This window comes from Lutra lutra, chromosome 9 (assembly GCF_902655055.1).
Source record: "Lutra lutra chromosome 9, mLutLut1.2, whole genome shotgun sequence".
Lineage (NCBI taxonomy): Eukaryota > Metazoa > Chordata > Mammalia > Carnivora > Mustelidae > Lutra > Lutra lutra.
The window spans coordinates 51,973,062-51,997,799 of record NC_062286.1 but is presented as its reverse complement, the minus strand read 5'-3'; the positions used below and the strand labels follow the sequence as shown (position 1 = coordinate 51,997,799).

The 24,738-nt window shown below is 35.2% G+C and overlaps 1 protein-coding gene and 1 long non-coding RNA gene across 3 annotated transcripts in view; one reads left to right on the top strand and one right to left on the bottom strand.

The window, feature by feature from the left end:
* The window catches only part of LOC125108332 (uncharacterized), a 52,329-nt gene extending 39,749 nt beyond the window's left edge, over positions 1-12,580 (top strand). Inside the window, exon 4 of the long non-coding RNA XR_007129875.1 lies at positions 12,368-12,580. This is a non-coding gene — a long non-coding RNA (uncharacterized LOC125108332). The remainder of the gene's footprint in view (positions 1-12,367) is intronic.
* The window catches only part of EXOC6B (exocyst complex component 6B), a 715,681-nt gene that overhangs the window by 214,029 nt on the left and 476,914 nt on the right, over positions 1-24,738 (bottom strand). The window lies entirely within an intron of this gene.

Sequence of the window (24,738 nt, the reverse complement as noted above, 5' to 3'; positions counted from 1 at the left end):
TACTCCTGGCCAGTAAGAATATGGTTCTCCCTATTCCTCGTGTGTCCCTCAACTACCCCCAGCCACCTAGCGTTTTTCTTAAATCTGAGCAGAAGCTGTATAACTTGAAGAGATGGCATAAACCTACAGTTAAAGGAAAACTGTTGAAATATAATGTAATCTCAGAGGCACAGTCCCATCAGCAAAGGAACAACAAGAACGAAAGAGTCTCTATGACAGGACATGCTAGAAATTGACCATTTACATGGTACTCCACAAATTTAGAAAATTTTTAGAGAAGCAGACAATGGTCATAGGAAGACAGCACCTCCACACAAAAAATACATGCAGACTATGTTAGTTGCCTACTCATTATCCCTGCTCCCTTCTACATTAACGAAATAATCCTTGGCAACAGAAGTGGAATAATTACGTTTCTCAGCCTCTTGTCAGATATGGAAGGCAAATGACTTGAAAGCAGAAATGTCTTCAGAAACCCTCTTGCCTGCTCCCTCCTTCTTTCTGCTGTCTAAATAGGGACATAATGGCTAAATTTCTACAGTTACCTTGAAACCTTTAGAAAGGGGTCAAGAGGTTATAAATGCCTTAGCCGTGACATTCCTGAGCTTCTATGTGATTATAATTACGGGACTTGTTATTATGTGAGAAAAGACAGGTATGAAAGCGACTGAAGTTAATTACTGTAATAACTGATAACTTAAAAGCCAGAATCAAAATCAGAGATGAGATGTGCATGCACATCATTACTAAGTACACAAATAGTTTGGGAAAGGGATGTGACTACCATTAAATGGAGAAGAGGAAAGGATGAAAAGGTGTCTACTCTCTTTGTTTTTTGACAAAGATACAATATGTAAAGAACTATATCTGAGGTCAAGTGGGAGAATAAAATACTAGCACATGGCCCAAGTAAAAATGCCATAAAATGAAAAGGGGGGGGGTGGTTATAGCAATCTGCAAAGGTTAACTTTATGTATCAACTTGACTGGGTCACAAGGTACTCAAATATGTGGTCCAACATTAAACTGGATATGTTTAGGAGAGTATTTTTAAATGATTTTAATATTTAAATAAAGAGACTGAAAAAAGCAGTTTCCCCTCCCTAAAGTGGGTGGGCTTCATCCAATCAGTTGAAGGCATGAACAGAACAAAAAGGCATATCCTCTTGTGAGTAAGAGGGACTCCTATCTAACTACCTTGAGCTGGAACATCAGTCTTAATCCAGCCTTCAGACTTGAACTAAAAAACGGCTCATAATAGGTCTTGAGCCTGCAGGCTTTCACTCCAGAACTTACACAAACTTCCTGGGTCTCTAGCTTAACAACTGCAGATCTTAGGGCTGCTCAGAAGCCATAATCACATGGGCCAATTCCTATAATAAACCTTTTACATACACAATAAACCTTTCTCTCTCTCTCACACACACACACACACACCTTATTGGTTCTATTTCTCTGGAGAATTCTGACTAATGCAGCATCTAAAAGACACAATTCCCAAGCCTCAGAAAATTATATATTAGAGGATAAAAAGGAAACTTTCAAGAAAGTTGTTGGTACCATTATCTAAAAGATAAAATAATCATTTCCAATAAAAGAGGAGCATAAAGCAATAAGGAGAAAATAGTGTGAGGGGAAATAACATGATAAATCCAAAAGTCAACAGGAAATATAAAGAGAGATGGATAAGATAAAAGGGTTCAAAGAATACCAAAAGCACAGTAGCCACACTGAGTTCCATGTGAGAGGAAATAAATGCAGAACTCATGCTATGGAAAATTAACCAAGTTATGTGGAAAACAAACATGAGACATTCTCCCGGAACTTGGTATGAAGCTAAAAATGATAATAGAAAAAATGATCAATTTGAACACAGAAGATAAAGTTAGCATCAGGTCAAATGAAGTTTGTAAATGGAAGCCAAGAAAAAAATGAAACGTTAAGAATAATCAACACAGGGGTGCTAAGTGACACAGTTAAGTTCTGACTCTTGGTTTCAGTGCACATCATGATCCCAGGGTCATGAGATCAAGCCCCACATCAAGTTCTACACTCAGTGCAGAGTCTGCTTAAGACTCTGTCCCTCTCCCTGTGCCCCTCTACCCTATAATAAGTAAATAAAATCTTAAAAAAAAAGAGAGAGAGAAAAATCAATGTATCAGGAAAAAATATTTACAGAAAAGTACAAGCATTCAAGTAGAAAATTATGTTGTTAAACAAAATCAGATTTCTCTACCGCAACACTAAGAGGTAGATGACAGTGGAACAACAAAGACAGAGTATCATAGGAAAAAGGTGATATAAAAAATTATTTCAATCAAGCTAAAAGGTGAGAAAACATCATAAAATATACACAAGGCCTCATAAAATACGCAACAAATATCTTTACTTAAAGATATGCATTGTGAAAGCCATGGTCTAAAGCAAGCAAACTAACTGAAAGTGAGATAAATTTAATACTGGTCTTGAAAATGAATGTAAATTTCAGTATTTACTGCTGGAAAAGACATAATATAGAATATAATACTGTAATAATAATAATAGTAATACTCTTGATCTAAAACACTGAGACATGCTAAAAATATAGAAGATGAAGAGGGGGATAATGAAAATGTATTAGTAAACCACTTATATTAAGTATGTCACAAATAAAAGTTTTCATACTAATTCTAACACTTAGAGGATCATAAGTTGAAGAATATTTTGGAGAAAAAAAAAAAGAAAGAAAGGAAAAAAGGACTTACGTTCTTTAAAGCCCTGGAGATGCACAAAGCTAAAAAAATATGGCATATGCACCAAACGAAGGAGAAACAAAAGAAACTTTAAAAAGAAGAGGGGCGCCTGAGTGGCTCAGTTGGTTAAGTGACTGCCTTTGGCTCAGGTCATGATCCCAGAGTCCCAGGATTGAGTCCTGCATCAGGCTCCCAGTTCCACAGGGAGTCTGCTTCTCTCTCTGACCTTCTCCTCTCTCATGCTCTCTCTCACTCCCTCTCTCAAATGGATAAATAAAATCTTTAAAAAAAAAGAGAACAAAACTAAACACTTATAGCAAAATAAGCAGCACAATAATTGTATATCATTTAAATTATCTTATTAGAAGACAAAGGTGAGACAAAAAATTAATGAAACTGACAGATAAAATAATGGGTAAAGGCATATAAAGAAAAAACAAATGTAATAGAAGAAGTAGTAATATATTAATAAGATGTAAGTTCAAATTCAAGGCAAACATTATTAAACAAAAGTCATTTCCTATCAGCATTCTAAAATAAAGGTCTCACTGCCACAAGCCCTAAAATGATGCATAATATTGCATGAGAATGCATTTTAAAAAACCGTAGAACCAAAGTACCAAAACTACAGATAGTACCTGTGGGAAAGTACCAAAAACCACAGATAGCACAATGATAGTAAGAGATCTTGAGAGAATACACTCAGACTTGGACAGATCAACCAGAAAAAAATTACCATGGTAAGTGAGGCCTGAATAATAATGTAATAACATGGATTTAAAAGACACATATATTGAACTTTGTGTTTTGTGGTCAGGAAATGTCTTCTAGTCAGTAAATGGGATAATGTCCAGTGAAATCTTAAAAGAGCTTTTTAGCACTGGTGCTTGAACAAATGGATAGCCACATGCCTAAACATAAACCTCTACTGTTTCGTCATTTGATATATAGAAGAAAATACCTAAATGGATCACATACCCAAACAAAAAGTTACAGTTTAACAAATCTTCTAGAAAAAACACAAGAGAAAGGTTTTTAGAACTCAGAGTACAGGATTTCTTAGGACACAATGAAAAGCTAAGAACCTAGGATATATATAAAACTGAATATAGAAACTGCAATAGAACTGGAATCCAGAATACATAAAATACTTCTCCAACTTAATAGGAAGAAAAATAGCCCAATGTAGTATGGGGAAAAGATATGAATAGGCACTTGATAAAAGAAGATCTATGAACAGCCAATGAGCATATGAAAGGTGCTCACTTAGAAGGAGGTACTGGGGAAATGATAAAACCACAAAAAAAAAAAAAAAAAAAAAAAAAAAAAAAAACACGCCAGTACCTACTCATTACAGTGACTATAATTAACAAAAAGGATGACAATACCAAATGTTGACAAGAATTTTGAGCAACTGGAACTTTTATACATTGTCTTTAGAAACATAAAATGGTATAGCTACCATTAAAGACCATTTGGCACTTTCTTACAAAGTTAAAGACATACATTTATTTATTATTTGACACAAATGCAAATTAAAATTAAAATCAACATACGGGTTAATTCTTAACATTCAAAAATAGAGAAAACTAGACATTATGAGACTCCCAACTCAATGCAATTAGAAATGTACACAAGCATTTATAAAGTTTTTGTCAAAATTACATCTATATTTAACCACCAACTTAAGAGCACAGAAGAACATGTTTAGTGACACCACAGGGATGTATCAGGGAAAATCTTATAAAATAAGTAGCTGATTTTCTTTAACAAATAACTAACAAAGTATTTAAAAAAAAATGAAGAGTATCCACAGATAAAAAGAGACTTAGGAGCCTTGCAAGGACAATGCAGCTGATATAAAACAAACCTTCCCACCAAGATCCACTGTAAAACTTGATGAAATAATGCAAACAAAACAAAATAAAAACAGCTGTTTGAAGGCATCAGAGCGCAAAGGAGGATACAAAGACTTAGGGAAACAAGAGAAAAGTTAAACACTGAGGTGACCTGGAATTTCTCCAGTGTTTCTTCCCTTTGGGGAATTTGCTTATTCCCAACACGGGGGAATAGAAGTTGAGAAGAAAACTGGAACTGCTCAATCATGTGGAGTCAAATAATAATGAATTCAGCACTCTTACTCCAGGCTCCCCAAAACAAAGACAGTCAAAATTAGGGAAGAAGATGATGTTAGAGGAAAGTATACTGCAGAGAAAAGAGATTGACATTCTTTACACTGTTTGCTTTTACTTAATCCTAAACTGTAAAGGGGGCATGAAACAGAATGACAATCAAGAAGAACTGCCAAGAGTTGAGAAAGCCAAGCAGAATGTAAAAGCAGTCTCAAGGGGCTAGGCAGAAGTTTGGAGATCAAGGTCCACCAAGGAGGAAGAGCTCTGGCAAACAGCGCAAGATTCAAGCTGAAATTCCAGCAGGACTATACCTTTTGATTACACATAAACCAGAAACAGACTGATCTTTACAAAGCCTTAAGGATAGCCTACTTTGCAGCGAGAATACATGGTCCAGAACTTAAAAAGCTATCAGAAGTATTAAATGACAGAAATAGATCATGAGAGGGGGTGGGGCAAAACAAGATAAAAAAATAGAAACCAAAAACCCTTGGATAATTCAGATATTGTAATTATTGTATGAAATAATGTTTACAAAACTGGTAATGAGATAGATAATTTTAGACCAGAGATCCATCAGTGGAAAACTGATAAAAATTCTAAACTGAAAAACATAAGTCCTGAAATTAAGAGCTCAATAGATGTTTTTAATACCATATTAGATATAGTAGAAGGATTAATTTACTAGAAGATAGGTCCAACCAGATATTCAGACTCCAAGAAAGAAAATCAAATGTATAAAACAAATTATTATATGAAAAGTATGAAACACAGTAAAAAAAAATCTAATATATTTTTAATACAGCTAATGTAACTAAAATTCCTAGGAATAAAGTGAAAAAAGAAAGAACTGAAAAGAAAAAATAGTTGATGAGATCCTGGCTGGGAATTTTTCAAAACTAATGAAGGACATTAAGCCCCAGATCCAAGAAGCTCCATGAATGTCATATAAAATAAATAAGAAGAATCCCACATCTAGAAACATTTTAGTACAAATACAAACAATTACAGGAAAAAAGAAAATATTCCTTCCTATTCCTAGTTGCCTGAGTGTTTTTCACCACAAAAGGTATTGGATTTTTTTAAGATTACTTTTCTGTGAGAATTGAAATGATAATGTAGTATTCTTCCTTCACTCATTAATGTAGTGTATTAATGTAGTATATTGATTCCCTTATGGTGGACCAGTACCACATTCACAGGTAAGATCCAAGTTGGCCTGGGTGTACAACACTTTCAATATTACTGGATTCACTTTGCTAGTATTTTTTTGAGGGTTTGTCCTTCTACATTTATGCAGAATATTGGTCTGTAATTTTTCTTGTGGTGTCTTTATTTGGCTTTGGTAGCAGGGTTAATGCTGATCTCATGGAATAAGTTAGGAAGTCTTCCTTGCTCTTATATTTCCAGCAGAGTTTATGGAGTATTGGTATTAATTCCTTTTAAATCTTCGGTAGAATTCACTAGAGAAGCCATCTAGTCCTAGACTTTTTTGGGGAGGTTTTTGATTACTGATTGAATCTCTTTACTTATTACATAGTCTATTACAATATTCTCTTTCTTCTGAAGCCAGTTTAGATAATAAAGTGTGTTTCTAGAATTTTCTCCTATTCATGTAGGTTACCTGTAGTTGCCACAAATTACAACATTCCTATACATTTATATATACTGTGTACCCAATAAGATACATTTGTAATTCTTTTTAGGGATTTGTCTTTTAAATCAAGTAGAAATGCAAAGCAGAAATACCCCCTTCCCCAAAATACTGATTCTTATATGTATTTACCTTTACTGGAATTCTTTATTTCCTTACACAGCTTCAAGTTACCATCTAGGGCCCTTTCATTTAAAGCTAAGTGAATCCGTTTAGCATTTCTTGTAGGGATGAACTCCTTCAGTTTTTGTTTATCTAGACATGTTTTAATTTCTAATTCATTTTTGAAGGACAGTTTTGTCAAATAAAAATTCTTAGTGGATACGCTGCTTCTTTTTTTTCAGCACTTTGAACATACAAACCTACTGCCTTCTGTTCTCCAAAGCTTCTCATGAAGCATCCCATGAGATGAAGCATCTCATGAAGCATCCCAGATGAGAAAACTGGGATAATTTTTTTTAATTGTGTTATGTTAGTCACCATATGGTACGTCATTAGTTTTTGATGCAGTGTTCCATGATACACTGTTTGCATATAATAACCTGTGTTCCATGAAATCCCTGCCCTCCTTAATACCCTTTACCAGGCTCACCTAACCCCCTAACCTCCTCCCTTCTAAAATGCTCCATTTGTTTCCTGGAGTCTCTCATGGTTCGTCTCCCACTATGATTTTTCCCCCTTCAGTTTTCCCTTCTCCTAATGTCCTCCATGCTATTTCTTATGTTCCACAAATAAATGAAACCATGTGATAATTGACTATCTCCATTTGACTTATTTCACTCAGCATAATCTCCTCCAGTCCCAACCACATTAATGCGAAAGTTGGGTATTCATCCTTTTGGATGGCTAAGTAATACTCCATTGTGTATACGGACCACATCTTCTTTACCCATTCGTCTGTTGAAGGGCATCTTGGCTCCTTCCACAGTTTGGCTATTGTGGACATTGCTGTTATGAACATTGGGGAACATATGGCCCTTCTTTTCACTGCATCTGTATCTTTGAGGTAAATACCCAGTAGTGCAATTGCTGGCTCATAGGGTAGCTCTATTTTTTTTTTTTTTAAGATTTTACTTATTTGACAGAGAGAGAGAGATCACAAGTAGGCAGAGAGGCAGGCAGAGAGAGGAGGAAGCAGGCTCACCGCTGAGCAGAGAGCCCGATGCGGGACTCGATCCCAGGACCCTGAGATCATGACCTGAGCCGAAGGCAGAGGCCCAACCCACTGAGCCACCCAGGTGCCCCACTATTTTTAATTTTTTGAGGAAACTCCACACTGTTTTTAAAAGTGGCTGCATCAATTTGCATCTCCACCAACAGTGTAAGAGGGTTCCCCTTTCTCCATACCCTCTCCAACACTTGTTTCTTGCCTTGTCAATTTTTGCCATTCTAACTGGTGTAAGGTGGTATCTCAATGTGGTTTTGATTTGAATTTCCCTGATGGCTAATGATGATGAACACTTTCATGTCTGTTAGCCATTTGTATGTTTTCTTTGGAGAAGTGTCTGCTCATGTCTTCTGCCCATTTTTTGCTTGATTATCTGTTTTTTGGGTATTGAGTTTGAGAAGTTCTTTATAGATCTTGAATATCAGTGCTTTGTCTGTAGTGTCATTTGCAAATATCTTCTCTCATTCCATGGGTTTCCTCTTTGTTTTGCTGACTGTTTCTTTTGCTGTGCAGAAGCTTTTGATCTTGATAAAGTTCCAAAAGTTCATTTTTGCTTTGTTTCCCTCGCCTTTGGAGATGAAACTTGAAAGAAGTTGCTGTGGCCAATGTCAAAGAGGTTACTGCCTATGTTCTCCTCCAGGATTTTGATGGATTCCTGTCTCACACCGAGGTCTTTCATCCATTTAGAGTTTATCTTTGTGTATGGTATAAGAGAATGGTCCAGTTTCATTCTTCTGTATATAGCTGTCCAATTTTCCCAGCACCATTTATTGAAGAGACTATCTTTCTTCCACTGGATATTTTATCCTACTTTGTTGAAGATTAGTTGACCATAGAGTTGAGAGCCCATTCTGTTCCACTGGTCTATATGTCTGTTTTTGTGCCAGTACCATGTTGTCTTGGTGATCACAGCTTTGCAATACAGCTTGAAATCAGGCAATGTGAAGCCCCCAACTTTGTTTTTCTTTTTCAACATTTCCTTGGTGATTTGGGGTCTTTTCTAGTTCCATACAAATTTTAGGATTGTTTGTTCCAGCATTTTGAAAAATGCTGTTGGTATTTTGATTGGGATGGCATTGAAAGTATAGATTGTTCTGGGAAGCACAGTCATTTTAATGATGAAAAACTGAGATAATTTGAGCATGAGGTAGCCCTTAAACAGGCTGGAAGAAATAGACACAATAATTTGCATTAAAGATATGCTCTGATATGTCTGCAGTTGGTAAACAGGGGCCCACATTCATGAACATGGGCCATTACTGCTTCAAAACTACCAATGTGCTGGTGGGAAAGTGGGTAAAAGGCAAGTAAAGACACGACACAGATTTCCTACTGTTATCAGACTGCCTGTTTCTTGACTCAGCATTCATTTGGTCAATGTTTTTGTGGAGGGATGAGAATTTGGAGCTGCCTACTCCACCAATTTCCTGGCATCATTTCCAGAGATGACTCTTCTTAATTCAAGCAGCTAGTTCACAAGTGTATGTCACAGATCAGAGTTCCCCAAATTGGTTTAAAGAGACAGGTTCTATGGTCCTTGATGGGACATTTTCCACATTTTTGTGATTGTCTAAAAACATAAGTTAATTGTGGTGTGTTTTATGTGAATGCTTGTTTTTATAATTGAAAATCATTATGCTATTTTAGTGTTTGCCCTTGCCTTTGTGTTTACAATTAGAATGTTACCAAGTAATGGGATATTTTTGCCATGAGCAGAAGGGCAGACATGGGACTTTATGCAACTGCATCAAGTGAAAATCAAAACAGTTTACCACACAGTACAAAAAAGTTTCACAATAGGTTAACTAGACAAAGTTGGTAGAAAATTGAAAAATCACACATCACATATGTCTGAAAATTCTGCATTGATATTCAATACGATTCATGTTGGATATAGCAATTTTGCTTTAGCAAAAACACAAATTGATCTTATTAAGTTAATGTTGTTAATTTTAATTTTATTCATTGTAAATTTTTAAGTTATAAATCTACTTAGGTTTATAGTTTGGATATATATATCTAGTTTCTATATACACAAATATATGTAACACTATAAAAAAAAGTGGGAGATTTGAGACCAAGAAATTTTTACACTGACAATATGGCAGATGAGCTGACACAAAACATAGAAATTGTGGAGCATAACAAATAGCATGGAGGACAAGGGGAGATGGAGAGGAGAAGGGAGTTGAGGGAAATTGGAAGGGGAGGTGAACCATGAGAGACTATGGACTCTGAAAAACCATCTGAGAATTTTGAAGGGGTGGGGGGTGGGAGGTTGGGGGCACCAGGTGGTGGGTATTGTAGAGGGCACGGATTGCATGGAGCACTGGGTGTGGTGCAAAAATAATGAATACTGTTATGCTGAAAAAAAAAATAAAAAAATTAGAAAAGAAAAAAAAAAAAAAAAAAAAAAAAAAGAAGAGGGTATTGTTCTAGATCAGTAGTTCTTAAACTTTAGCATGCATCAGAATTCCCTGGAGGACTTATTGAAACAGATTCCTAGAACAAAACGTTGAATTTCTGATTCAGCTTGCACTTTTTTAACAGGTTCTTTGGTGATGCTAATACTGTTGTTCCAGGGACCACACTCTGAAAACTGTTAAATAATATTCTATAACACAATCTTAGATCAATTTAGCTTTTTGGTAGACTATAGTGTTGCTTATTTAACCTGAACTTGCAATCTACTCAAATTCTCAAGTTGTTACAGGCACATTGATTTGAATAATCTATTAAACATTCCCATTCCTTGTTTTCTAACTTTATCGAGAAAATCAACAAAAAGCATGTTATGGATGGTAGGTCATTAATGACATATTCACCTAGGAAAGACAGTATATTATGCTTTATATTTTAGCTTTAGTTCATCAAGCTAAAAGAGTTACAGACCTCTGTCATCTCTAATTCATAAATGAGTCAGGTTTTTTTTGAGTTCTCTTGGTATCCTTTCCATGACATTAACAGAACTCAAAGGCTCTGTCTGCACTGAGTATTCTTCAAATTATTTTTTAATTCCATAATGACAGAATTGCTAAGGATGTCAAAAAACAATGAATCAACTACATAACGCTTTCCAAAGACCGTTGAAAAATAGCTATTGGCTCCTCAACTATATGAACAGTTTATCTAACTGTCCTTTTACTAGTTGTCTAAAAAACCAGTTTTACAAACACTTATCCAAAGCTGAAAAAAAATTACATTCAACTTTGAGTGCTTGACTCCAGTTAGCTAATGAGACAAGAAGACAACACTGCCATTTCCATACCATGGACAGAGGCTCTCTGTGCAGGGATATATTAATATGCTGAGAGAACAGCCTATCAAGGAACAGATGTACTCACTGTCAATCAGTTACACTTGAGAAATTAATGACCTTCACTGGTTTTGCTTGGTTATTTTTTGTGCCAAGTTCTTGGGTACCAAAGTTCAATTCAAGTCAGTTAGGCAGACCTAAGATAAATCCCAGAGTATAATCTCCAAGTCTATAAAAATTTACCAGTTTGCTAAAATTGCCCAGCTCTGCTCCAACTTACTTCAATTCAAGATGCTTTGGTTAGCAGAGGATCAACAGTCAGAGAATTACTAGATTATAATATAACTTTAATAATTCTTTTTATCGCTACCTGATGTTAAGACTCTATGCCCACTGCCTTAGCTGAATTAACCAGGTAAGAGGCATTCTCCTATCAATGAATTGGTGAAAACATTTTTGGAAGGAATATGAACATGCTGTGTTTCTACATTTCTATCTTTTATGAACCATAATGAAATGCTATAGCTACCCTGAGCGATTGTGAAGATTCAGGTACTCATTGGCAATATCAAGTCAGGAAAGATAATGAGCCATAAGGTTCTCCATTAGCTAAATTAAAGAAGACAAATCTTTTGACTATAGTTTCTGCCCCAATCTCCTAAATTTAGCTACAGAGTTCTGAAAATTTGCAAATCAAAGAACAAACAAAGGAAAAGCCACTGAACCTGGGGTCCTGCAAAGAATAAAGTGATCAAAGGCCAAATCATTGTGGCTCTGGGAAAGAAGCAAAGTCTTCTCAAGTTAAAACAAAACAAAACAAAAAGCCTCAAAAAACTAGGTCTGAATTATCTTGAAATAATTTCCTGAAATAATTTCCTGACATTTCCTGAAAAATGTCCTGACACTGTAGTTTGAAATGTAAGGAAGACTTTCCACAGACAGATGCTACAACTCACTGTCTCTGTGTCCAAAGTATGATCGACAAACTTAGATCACAGCTTCTAGAATGAACCATGCCAAAGTAAAAGCCAAGTGAACAAAACTATTGCAGAACACTGGTTCACTACACTGATGAGGAGGAACAGATAAAGTGAAATTCTGACTACTGGCACTGAGCTTACAATAAAACGGGACCTTGGAACTATGAAAAATAACAATAGTATATATAGCATATACAGAAGAATGCCAAATAGCAATACTAGTTATATTCTATATCTTTCATTAGCCAAGTGTAGAGAAAAAGTGATTTTTTTTTTTAAGGAGATTTTGGAGGCCAAGCATCTTGAGGATTCTAGAGATGAAAACAAAAACTTTGACCAAATATTGATTAATCAGAAACTTACACTAGGTTATACGGCAATAACAAATAATTCCCAGATCTTCGTGGTTTACAACTATAAAGATTTATTTCTTGCTCATGTTACAGGTCAGCTGGGGGTCAGGCTGAAGAAGTAGTCCCTTCCTGGCACAGAGGGAAGACAGCCATGGCAGAACAATGTAATGATTCTCAAGGATTCTGCTCGAAGGTGACATCCATCCATTCTGTTCACATTTCACTGGACACAGGACATCACATGGTCACACTTGAGGTCATTGGGTAGAGAATTTTAATTCTCTCACAAGGAGAGGCAATAAATAATTAGGGAAAATGATAACACCACCATCTGCCAACTGGTCACAAATATTTGCTTTTTCCTTCCATATACAAAATACACACACCCTGCTCCCCATACACACTCCTATCCAATCATGCCAATAGTATCACAAAAAAGTCCATAATCTTGTAATAGACTCTTTTTAAAGTCTAGATCTGGCACCTTTTACTCTGGAGACCAATAAACTAAAAAGACAAGTTAGCTGCCCCTCAAACATCCAACCTATAATTACAGAACAGGAATACCACCATCGGAATAATCTTTAATTTGGAAAGGGGAAGACAGGAAACACACGGCAGTCTCTTATCCATGTGAATTCTGAAACTTTGCTGAACAGAAGTTGTAAGAGCCACTTGCCCTGGGAGTAAAGAACATTCCTTCATTGGGTCCTGCAGTGGCTTCCTTATTCACTGCTCTCTGAGGCTGCTGGCTCTGGCCTTGGGGAGGACATTCACTTTTCTTGATTCTTGCCGGGTACTCAACTTTAATTGAATCTGAGGTTTTAACAAAACTGTGCTGGCTTTAGCTTTGATGTGGTCTTTGATAGGTGGCTGAAATATAATGGGTTTCTGTCTGTTTGAATAATTTTCAATTATATATTTAATCAGTTGAAAAAGAGAAACAGATAAATATGGTGACTCTTCAATTGCTGGAATTTCTAGATTCTCCCTATTCCCTTTATATCCTGTTAATAAACAGGTCAATTCTTTCCTGAGTTTATCTCTACATGGTAAGCAAATGAAGGCAATGGAAACCAAAGAACATTGGTCACATTTTGTTTCTCAAACTCTCCTACTGCCTAATACCACATACTCAATCTGGTATATTATTTGATTTCGTTACCTTAGGTGACATTTTTGCCAAAAGTTTTATCATAGAAACGACTATATTATGTTAAGAATATATACAGGGGTGCCTGGGTGGCTCAGTGGGTTAAAGCCTCTGCCTTCGGCTCAGGTCATCGTCCTAGGGTCCTGGGATCGAGTCCCACATTGGGCTCTCTGCTCAGCAGGGAGCGTGCTTCCTCCTCTCTCTCTGCTGCCTCTCAGCCTACTCGTGATCTCTATCTGCCAAATAAGTAAATAAAATCTTTACATATTAAAAAAAAAGAATATATACATATTCTTTCCCAATTTTTCTATTGAGCTTGCTCCTAATAATAAGATTTATATCTTAATCTTTCTTATATATACATATTTTCTTGGTTTGTCTTTAATTACCTAGAGTTGTCTTTAATTTTTTTATTATAGTAGCTTGCATCATATATGAATTTCAACTTTTACGTGGTTAAGCACTTTAAAAATATAATTTTGGTCTATTCTACATCATTGTTATCTTTTCTATTACCAAACCTCACAGTTTTAGATGCTGCTGCTTTATACTGATTATTTCATATCCTGAATTTTTCTATCCAGAATGCTGTTTTGTCTTCCTGCTAACAATCTGGTTTTCTTCAGGCCCCTCATTTCAAAATTGCCTCTTAAATGTCGTACATACTTCTTGTCACATATATTTCTACCTATTTCATCATTTTCTTGCAATGGTAAATGCAATACATTTTCATCACATTTTATAATATGGTATAAGGTATAGACAGGCAGAAGAACATGATACATAATTATTTATCTGGCACTATTACTAATTCTAATATTTTTCAATTGGTTGTCTTGGATTGTGTCAAATGGATAATCACATTGTCTATAAACTGGACCTTTCTCATTTCCTTTCCAAGAGTCCCACTGTTTATTATTTTTCTTGTCTTACTGCAGTGGCTTGGATCTCCAGAAAAATGCTGAATGGCAGTGGTGACAATGGGCTTGTTTGTTCTCGCTCTTGCATAATGTTTTCACCATTAAACATGATGTTTATTCCACATCCCTGGTAAACAGCAACGATTAAATTAATGGAGTTTCTGTTCACTATTAGCTTGTTCGGCTTCTATCAGGAATAGCCATTAAATTATATAAAATGTTACACTGTTAATTTAATGTTAAAGTATCAAACTATTTTCAGTACTTGAGAGGTGACCATACAGTTTTTCCCTTTTAATCTTCCTGTATTGTGTATTTTTTTTACAATGTGACATAAACCTCTCTTACCTAATTTTGAGGTTGTTTGCCTTCATTCTATTTTCTATAATGTTAATATTGCTTTCTTTTTCTTACATATGCCTAGAATATTTTTTCACACATGTATTTGAGTAGGGGGAGTAACAGGGTAATGGGTATTGAGGAGGGCACGTGCTGAGATGAGCACTGGGTGTTATACTTAACTAATGAAATCACTGAACACTACATCAAAAACTAATTGTGTACTATAGAGTGCATAACTGAACATAATAAAAAAAAGTTAATTTATTTTGAGTAGTATTTCTTACAAAAAAAACAAAGTCAAATTTTTATTTAAGGCAAATCCTACAGTCTCTATGTTTAAAGGGAAATTTTACAATTTTCACATTAGGTGTCATTTTTGATACATTTGGACTAATTACCACCATCTTTTTTTTTTTCTTAAAGATTTTATTTAGTCATTTGACAGACAGAGATCACAAGTAGGCAGAGAGGCAGGCAGAGAGAGAGAGGAAGGGAAGCAGGCTCTCTGCTGAGCAGAGAGCCCGACGTGGGGTTCGATCCCAGGACCCTAAGACCATGACCTGAGCCTAAGGCAGAGGCTTAACCCACTGAGCCACCCAGGCGCCCCTAATTACCACCATCTTATTTCACATTTTCTCTTTTATCACATTTCCTTTTTATGTTCTCCTGATCTGGATTGGTTAAATTCTCCTATTTCTGTTTTTTCCTCTTGTGTTATACATTTTCATTTTGCTATTTTTAATTGCAATTCTGAAATTTTTAAAACATTTGAAAGACGTATTTCAGTTAGTATCTAGAGATAATCAATATTGAGAGTCTCCAGTGGAATATGACAAAAATCTTGGATGCTTTCTCTTCCTTTTCTCCCACCTTGTATCCACTACATGTTGAAATTTTCTGAGATCTGCCATTTACAATACACATGAATATCATTAATTTTAAGTATAAATTTACTGGTTTCTTTGCTCATTGTTCTTGCCTGGATTTATGTTAAACTTTAGTAACATATATTCCTGAATGATTGCAGAGAAAGATGGGAAGCTTTTGAGTTCTGCCACATCCAACAATGTCTTTTTTCTGGTTTTTTGTTTTTTGTTTTTTGTTTGTTTGTTTGTTTTTTGCAGTGCTGCTATAAATACAAGTTTAGGCATAACAGAAGTCTAATTTCAAAATGATTTACCTTCAGAAATATAACAATATTGATTCACTTTCTTCTAGTATCCAATGTTGCTAATACTCATTTAACCAATCTTACTAGAAGATTCCTCAGCTGTGTCTATTCTATTTAGCTAATATACTGTGTTCTTAAAATTTCATTTAGTGTATTAATTTTGAAATTTTCATTCTTCTTAATTTCTCTGAGGATTTAAACTTACTTTTGGAAATTCTTTGAAGTCAGATTTAGTTCTTCTCTTTGTCATTTAGTGGCTACCTTTCATGTTGTTGGTTTCTTCAGTTATTGGCTTGATTTGTCTGTTCATCATTGTATCTAGAATCTACTTATCTTTCTGTTAATGGCTGGTTATATCTACAGTAAGATGTCCCCAATGACTATGGTACAGGATGGGACACACTTCTGAGGAGAATGAATTGGCAGTTTATATTTAGGCTGTGAGTGATGCCCTTGTCTCCTTAAGGGGCAGTATCTTCATAAGGACTACCTTACCAAGTCAGCTATGGTACCCACACATACTCTGTTAGACACATGAGCCACTTCTCAACTATCCGTTGAAAAGAAACTGGAAAGGTTTAGAGGGCCACTAGGCCAACTTCTCTCCAAGAAAAATCACACTGATAATTGTCCCCAAGTCCATTCTCTATTAGTGTCAACAGTGTTGAGTAAGAACCATCAGAAAGGATACTTATAGGAAAAGGGAAAGATGTCAAGAAGACATCACTAAATTTGGAAAAATTCTGTAGAGGTAAGACAAACCTTGTAGGAAAAAGGTCAGACCTGCTAGAGAAAGAGAAATGTATAACTACTAGAAAAGGCGGTCAGAACCTTAGAATGATTTGAACCCTTTTAACCATGCATGAGGGCAGCTAGGGAAACAGAAATAATCACACAAAGAGGAATTAAAAGGGTTACTGAAAGATGCATGGCACATAATTCATTCCTAGTTGCCTTGATAATAGGACCCCACACCATGACAATGAGAAAAAAAGCATGAAATAATAAGTAAAAATTGGGCCAAATATGCTCTGGTTAACTACACCTTAGGTATTGGTGAAGTGTGAGAGAGGGAGCTATGACATTGAAAAAAGAAATAAGGCATGAAGAATGTGATTTATCTGTAGAAGAGTTAAGCTTATGCTGATAACTCAAGATAGCTTCTGGGAAGTGTTACCATAGGTATCATGAAGTTATGTACTCATGTTGTCTTGCCAGTTCTATTCACTGACGTTACTGCAGAGAAGGAATCTTGTGCTTTCTCTCCTGGAGTACTATATCAATAGGCTAGAGTCTGGAGAAATCCGGGAGCCATCTGCTTACTTGGTGTTCAGTACCCTTATCCTGATCACCCTAGAACTGAGCTAGTCAGCAGGGAAATAAAAGAATAAGGAGTCAACATGCTGGCTCTATGCTTGGTATACGTGGTACACAATTTCATACTTGACCTTTAGAGAATGGCTTACTCCAGTATTCCTTCAGTATTCTTTCCCCAAATAATTTCAAATATATAATCCCTTACCTTGTGTGCCAATGGAATTTATTTTTTTCCTTATTAATACAGTAGTATTAAATTCTCAAACAGTATTTATTTGTCTTCCCTTTGTCAAACCCTAGGCCAACCATTTCCCCCAACCTGTCCGGGGATGTATAAGAAAAGGAATATACAGGGCAGACAAGATAAAGGGGAAAGACCCACGGGAAGTGAAGATGGTGAAGAGGATGAGAAGGGCCACCATCAGTCAAAACAGCCCCATGATCTCCATGAGGGAATAGCCTAAAATGGCACAGGAGAAGAGCTATTGCTTCAGAGAGGGGGTTCCTGGCATAATCAATGATAAGTCTTCCAAACGCAGTCCTAATTCCAGCCCCAGAGCCAGCCACCTCAACCGCAGCTGCCCCGCCCTCAGAACTTGGCTGCTGTGTGGATGTCGCTTTAAAATGATGCCAGTTTGGAAGCTGCAGCGAGGAGTAAGTGAGGTCAGGGTACACGGGGCTGCTAAGCTGCTGTTTTGGTACCACTGCAGACAGTGACCGGCTCAACAGCTGACAGGTGATCCTGACCCAGCAGAGGGTGGACGGAACTTTGCACAGGTGTGTATTTTCAAAGGATGCGGCCAAGAGCAGCTCCCAGTGCCCAGAAGATAGGGACAACACCAGATATACTTTCTTCTTTCCTCACACTGCTACTATTTCCACTCAAAAAAATATATCTGCTCGGGGTGCCTGGGTGGCTCAGTGGGTTAAAGCCTCTGCCTTCGGCTCAGGTCATGATCCCAGGGTCCTGGGATCGAGCCCCGCATCGGGCTCTCTGCTCAGCAGGGAGCCTGCTTCCTCCTCTCTCTCTGCCTGCTGCTCTGCCTGCTTGTGATCTCTGTCTGTCAAATAAATAAATAAAATCTTTAAAAATATATATATATCTGCTCTATTATTTTATGGGGTTGGAGGGTTAAAGACTATTTGAACATGTGTACCTAGTCTATCTTGATCATATACATACATTTTTTATTACTAGTCTTTTAACTCAATTATCTAAGAGCATCTTAAATGCTTTTAATATTATATGCTCTTAATATATGAGCATGCCATTTATTATGAAATTAGACCTGTCTGTTCCTACTAGGTTTTTGACTGTTTATAGTGATTTTGACAGAGAAGCATTAAGAGTTTTCATAATTAAATATAACATTTCTCCTTTATGGCCCCTGAGTTTTGTACCACAATAAGAAAATCTCCACTACATTTTCTTCTAATACTGTTGCAACTTTTTAGAAACATATATTTAAATCTTTGGGGTAGGCAGCGAAAGGAATTTTTCTCCATCTTAAGCTTATTGTTACACCATTTATTCAATAATCCATCCTTGTTCCCAGTGATCTCAAATATATTTATCAGCTATTAAATTCTCAAACATTCTTGGCTCTTTTTCTGTATTAACTACTATATTCCATGGAACTATAAATTCATATTCCTGCAAGTGTAGCCTTCAAAAATAGGTAAGAAAGGTGTGTTCTTTCTAATTTTCTTTCTTAGAACCTAACTGATTATTCCTTCCCTCATATTCTTTCTTCCAGATAAATTTTACATAACTGTAATAAATCTAATGCAAATCCCACTGGGATTTTTATTGTGTTGCTGTTGATTAATGGATAACTGACATTTTGACAAACTTTTAAATTGTATGAAAAGATTACTTTATGATACTGAGTAGAGTTTTATAAATTATATATTATATAAAATTTTATATATTCACATATTTCATGTTTATAATATAAAATATATATTTATATTTATGATGTATTATATATATTAATTATATATAACATTATAGACTACATATTCACATATTTCATGTTTATTCCTAAATGTTCTAATCTTTTTGTTACTATTATGAATGTGATTTTTATATCCAGTACATTTTGCATTGGGTTTATGCATGGATTTATATCCATGGGTTTATACATAGATAACCACAAATTAATGTATTTATTAAATTATATATTTTTTGTTTCTAACCAATTGTTCCTTAGTTAAGGTTCATGGTATTCCAGATTTTAGACCATATAATCAGCAAGTAGTAATAATTTTACCACTTCTTTTCACAGTATTTAAAATTTGTTGCTCTTACATAATTGTCTTAGCTACTGGCACTTTCCAGAAGAAAATCATTAAATAATAATGCTAGGAAACAACCTTTGTCTTGTTTTACACACTCATACACACACATTTATTTTAAGAAATTGTTTATCCATTCATGTTTACCTAAGGATTTTGTATAGGACTCAATTATATCAAATGTTTTAGGTATTTAAAAATTTAATATTTCTTATTTCAATATAATCTCAGAATTATATCGAACTAACTCTGCATTCCTAGATAAATTTCATTTGGCCATGGTTTATGATCTTTTTAATATACTGGCTTATTGCATTTGCTGAATATTTTTTTCTTCGTGTTTGCTGAATTTTTAAAGATGGTTTTTACCAATGTCGTACAAGATAGACTTGCAGGGGTTTTTGTTGTTGTTGTTTTACTTTTTAAGGTCAGGTTTTTATACTAATATTATGCTGTCTCAGGAATGTAATTATTAATTATGCCTTCTATCTCCAAGATCCAGGATAGTTTTAATGGCATTAAGATTACCAATTCCTTATTAGTTAAGCAGAGTCCATCCATTAAGCCATCTAGAAGGCATTTTAGTTAAGACACAGGGAGGGATATGCTCTTTGTAACAGTTTTATTCTTATTTTTTTTTTGTTTCAGTTTTTCTATCCCCTATTAAATTTGCTTAAAATTTCCTAGAAAATCATAAATTTCATCTAAAATTTCAAATTTGTAGGGGCGCCTGGGGAGCACAGTCTGGTAAGCATCCAACTCTTTGTTTTGGCTCAGGTCATGCATGATCTCTGGGTTGTGAGATCGAGCCCCATGTCAGGCTCTATGCTCAGCTCAGAGTCATTAGGACTCTCTTTCTCCCTTTCCCACTGCCCCTCCCCCACCCCCCCAATAAATAAATAAATAAATCTTTAAAATAAATAAGTAAAATTTCAAATTTGTAGTACAGATTTGTGCAAAGTAGTAGCATTCAATTTTTTCTCTATCTTCAGTCATCTCCCAATTCTTATCTTTAATTTTGGATATTTCTGGCTTTCTTCCTTTCCCTAACTTTAGACTAATGACTTTTACATTATCAAAGAAAAAACTTTTTAATCTATCAGTTCGATTGATATAGATTTCATTGATTAATGGTTTTATCATTGTTATTTAGTTCCTGTTGCTATACTTTTTTGTTGTTGCTGATTTTTTAAAAAAATGTATACAAGTGTTGCTTCATTCTTTATAGATTAAAACTGGAAACATTCAAGTTATGAACTTCCCTTTAAGTATGCTTCCTTGACATGTTTTGCTTTCATGAACCATTACTTTAAAAATTTCCAGAAGTTACACTTTCGACTTCTATGATCAATGTATAGTAAGAAATGTATAGTAAGTGCAAAGTAAGTGTACAGTATACAGTATATAGAAGTATATAGTAAGAAATTTTCTTATTGTCAGTGCTACTATTACACAGATAATTTGACTGTCTCTCCACATTTGCTGATGTTGCCATCTAAGCCCACGTCAGTCTGATGCCATGGTTTGAGCTCGCAACTACTATAGTACTTTCTATCACCTCCTCCCTCATCATTTCTATTGTTTTCATCTTTTCCTTTATAGCTTATATTTTATATATTTTTTCACTCCCCTTCTTCCTTTCAATCATGAATTTAAAAATACATTGTCAAGTTTTAGTTTTATTAGTGATGACTTTGTATGTTTAACATCAGTATTTAATGCACTTTAAAAAGTCAATAATTAGGGGTACCTGGGTGGCTCAGTCAGTTGACTTCAGCTCAGGTCACGGTCTCAGGGTTGTGAGATGAGCCCTGTGTCACGCTCCATGCTGGGCGTAGAGCTTCCTTAAGATTCTCCCCTTCTCCTTCTATCCCTCTCCCACTTCCCAAATAAGTAAGTAAATAAACAAATAAACAAATAAATAAAATATCAATAATTATAAGATGCATTGTTATTTTTAAGTGACCAAGAAAAAAAATATGGTGCCAGTTAAAGTTGTAGGTCACAATTGATTAGAAGACAAATTCTAAGTCCAGAGACATTAAAATGTGAAAAGAAATGTTTTTTACAACTGATAAAATTCACCAGTATGCTGAAGCCCTATTTTTCCATTTATATACTTCAAAAATAAACTCCCTTATGAACTATGAAGCAATTCACATGTTAATATGAGGCTCCCTCCCAACCCCACCCCCACTAAAATACTACATTTTGCTGGTTCTTCTTTAACTTTTTATTACAGCTGATTATCATCGAATTACTACTTCCAAATGATATATCTTCTATTTAAACATTTGAATATTCCATTCTTTTCCCTAGACTGCTTAATTCTGTGTTTAGCATGCTCATCTTCAATTTTCTATATGATAATTTTACCATTTATATATTTCTTCTTTTGACTCATCTTCTAAGTAAACTTCTATATGGGGTTCATAGAGGCTATAATTGCTTACTTTTTAAAATATTTTTTTATTTTTTAATTTTTATTTTATTACATAATTTCTTACTTTTTAAATTAAGTCACCTATTTTTTCCCCTTCAACGTTACATAGGCATTATTACAGTGTCATTTGGGGTCTGAGGAAAAAAATATGGGGCCAACTCAATTTTTTTTTTAACTTTGTAGGTGAGTTTTTTCTTACTCTAGTAATACTCGGAGAAAGTTTTAAATAGTAAAGTCACCAGGATGCTAAGTCTTTATTACTTTTCCTGGTATTTAGTAAACTCTTTTCAATCTGTAGATTAAAGTCTTTTATTTCCAGGATGAGGTTTTTTCCCCTCTGTATCAATAAATTTCCACTAATAGTATTTAATCTCTCTTACAGCCTTTTATGTGATTTTTCTCAAGAATGCCCTAAGTCATTGAGTCCATCTGCTGCAGCATTCGCTCTATATCTTCCTGTATCTAATGTGGTTTTAATTATTTGAATAGTTTTATTCATCCCCCCCTCTGCCAACTGTCTTTTAATCTTACTTTAGTGTCCTTTTATCTGTATCTTAATCTCTTAAACTCTTCTTTGATCTCTTATCATACAGTCTATGCTCACTTTTATCTCCTTGAGAGTGTTGAGAATTATTATTTCTTAAAGAGTTCTTTAGTTTCCTAAAGCAATTCTTCTTTCAAAATATATTCCTCCATTGCCTTTTATGTTCCCACTTATTTTACTTATTTTTAGTAGCCCTCCTATACAGGTTCCAAGTTGTGCTCATCATTTAGCTAAAAGAAGAACAATTTGGTTATCTCTGCTATTTACTATGATTAATGTGGTTGGACTCTCCTGCTTCTCAGGAGCTTTTTAAAAACATACTTTATAATCTGAACTGGAAGTCTAGAAATTGGTTGAACATAATGTCTGTTCATTCCTCCAGATCCTTTGGGAAGAGGGGAGAGGTTGGGAGAGAAGAATGAATCTAGCAGAGATAACCTACACTCAAATACATCGTCTCCAAACACTCTCACTAAATTGGATGACTCCCTTGACGCAAGTTAATGTTAAGATCCATGAGGATAACTCTTTTTGATTTCAGAAATTATCCACTTCAGAGCCAACAGCAGAACTGGATGGACTTTTCCACAACAGGAAGTCAAATTGAGAAAAATAAAGACAGAACAACCCAATCCTCTATCAACTTCACCTCTCCTGTCATTCTCTACTCTGAAGTATGAAAATAAGCCTGAATTTGGTATTGGCCATTTGTATCCTTAGTGCTTCTAACTCTAAGGTAAGTATTATTGATAAGGTCTTTCTGAACTTTCTCACTTATTTTGCAGAACCTAGAACCTGTTTGAAACTGGGGGTATATGTATCAGCCTTTGACACTCAACTTTGATTTAGTTCAAATTTTATTAAAATCAAGAAAATATTCTTTGCAATAATTGGAATGGGGCTAGGGTCAATCCAACTGTTTCATTTTTGGCGGAAGCTTACAACTCTATTTTTGCTTCTTTATGTCCATTTTGGAGAATGTTTCAGGTAGGGCAATCAGCCAAATTAGCCATCTTTCCTAGAACTCACCAATTTCACTTTTCACATAAATTTCAGATAATTTCACGTAAGACTTGACGAAATCAAATTTAGGGATATCAAATAATAGGCCTTTGTAATCAGTGATAATTATGTTTGAATTTTACCTTGAACTTTAAGTACTCTAAGATAATTTCATTAACTTTGTCCCATTAAGAGACAAGTAGACAAAACAAAAAGTCACCTTTAGCTTTTGATTCCAGTGACACTGTCAGTACTCCAGTAACTTTTCTGAAAATCATTATGGGAGTCACATATCCTGATATTTGCATTTGATCGCTACAAGTATTCTGGCACTTTCTGTCGAATGAGCTCCCAGTTGTCTCCAATAGACTATTCTTGCCCTTTCCGAGAATGGAAAAGGCAGATAAAACAATGAAGATGTTGGAAGATAACAAAAACATTTTTTTAAATTGAAGATTATTTAGGATGATAAAACATGTCTGATTAAAAGCCAACAGGCCACATTAGGAGAAATGAATAAAGTGCCAAGGGCAAGTAATGATATAAAATATAAGCATAGAGTGGTATAATTTTTTAAATAAACATTTTGTAACTTAGATAACCACAGGAGGCTATACAGTCATGCTAATCACTCTCTCAATATTCTTTTTTTAATTTAAATTCCATTAGCCAATATGCAGTACATTAGTTTTTGATATAATGTTCAATGACTCATTAGTTGTATATAACACCCAGTGCTCATCACATCACGTGCCCTCCTTAATGCCCATCACTGAGCGGCCCATCCCCACACCCCCTCCCTTTCTGCCACCCTCAGTTGGTTTCCCAGAGTCAAGAGCCTCATATGGTTTGTCTCCCTCTCTGATTTCTTTGCCTTCAGTTTTCCCTCCCTTCCCCTATTGTCCTCTGCACTATTCCTTATATTCCACATATGAGTGAAACCATAAGATAATTGTCTTTCTCTGCTTGACTTATTTCACTTAGCATAATCCCCTCCAGTTCCATCCATGTCTATGTAAATGGTAGATATTCATCTTTTCTGACGGGTGAGTAATAGTCTTGAAACTCCTCTTTTACCACAGCTTTCATGGCCATTATTACATTATTTTCAGTGGAAGCAATTATTCACCATTTGAGTGATTTTTTTTTTAATTTTTAATTCAGACATTAGAGCAGTGATGATTTTGTTTTCCAGGGAACATCTGACAAAGTCTGAAAACATTTCGATTGTCACAATTTAGGCAAAAGGTGGGGTGGGACCACTGGCATCTGAT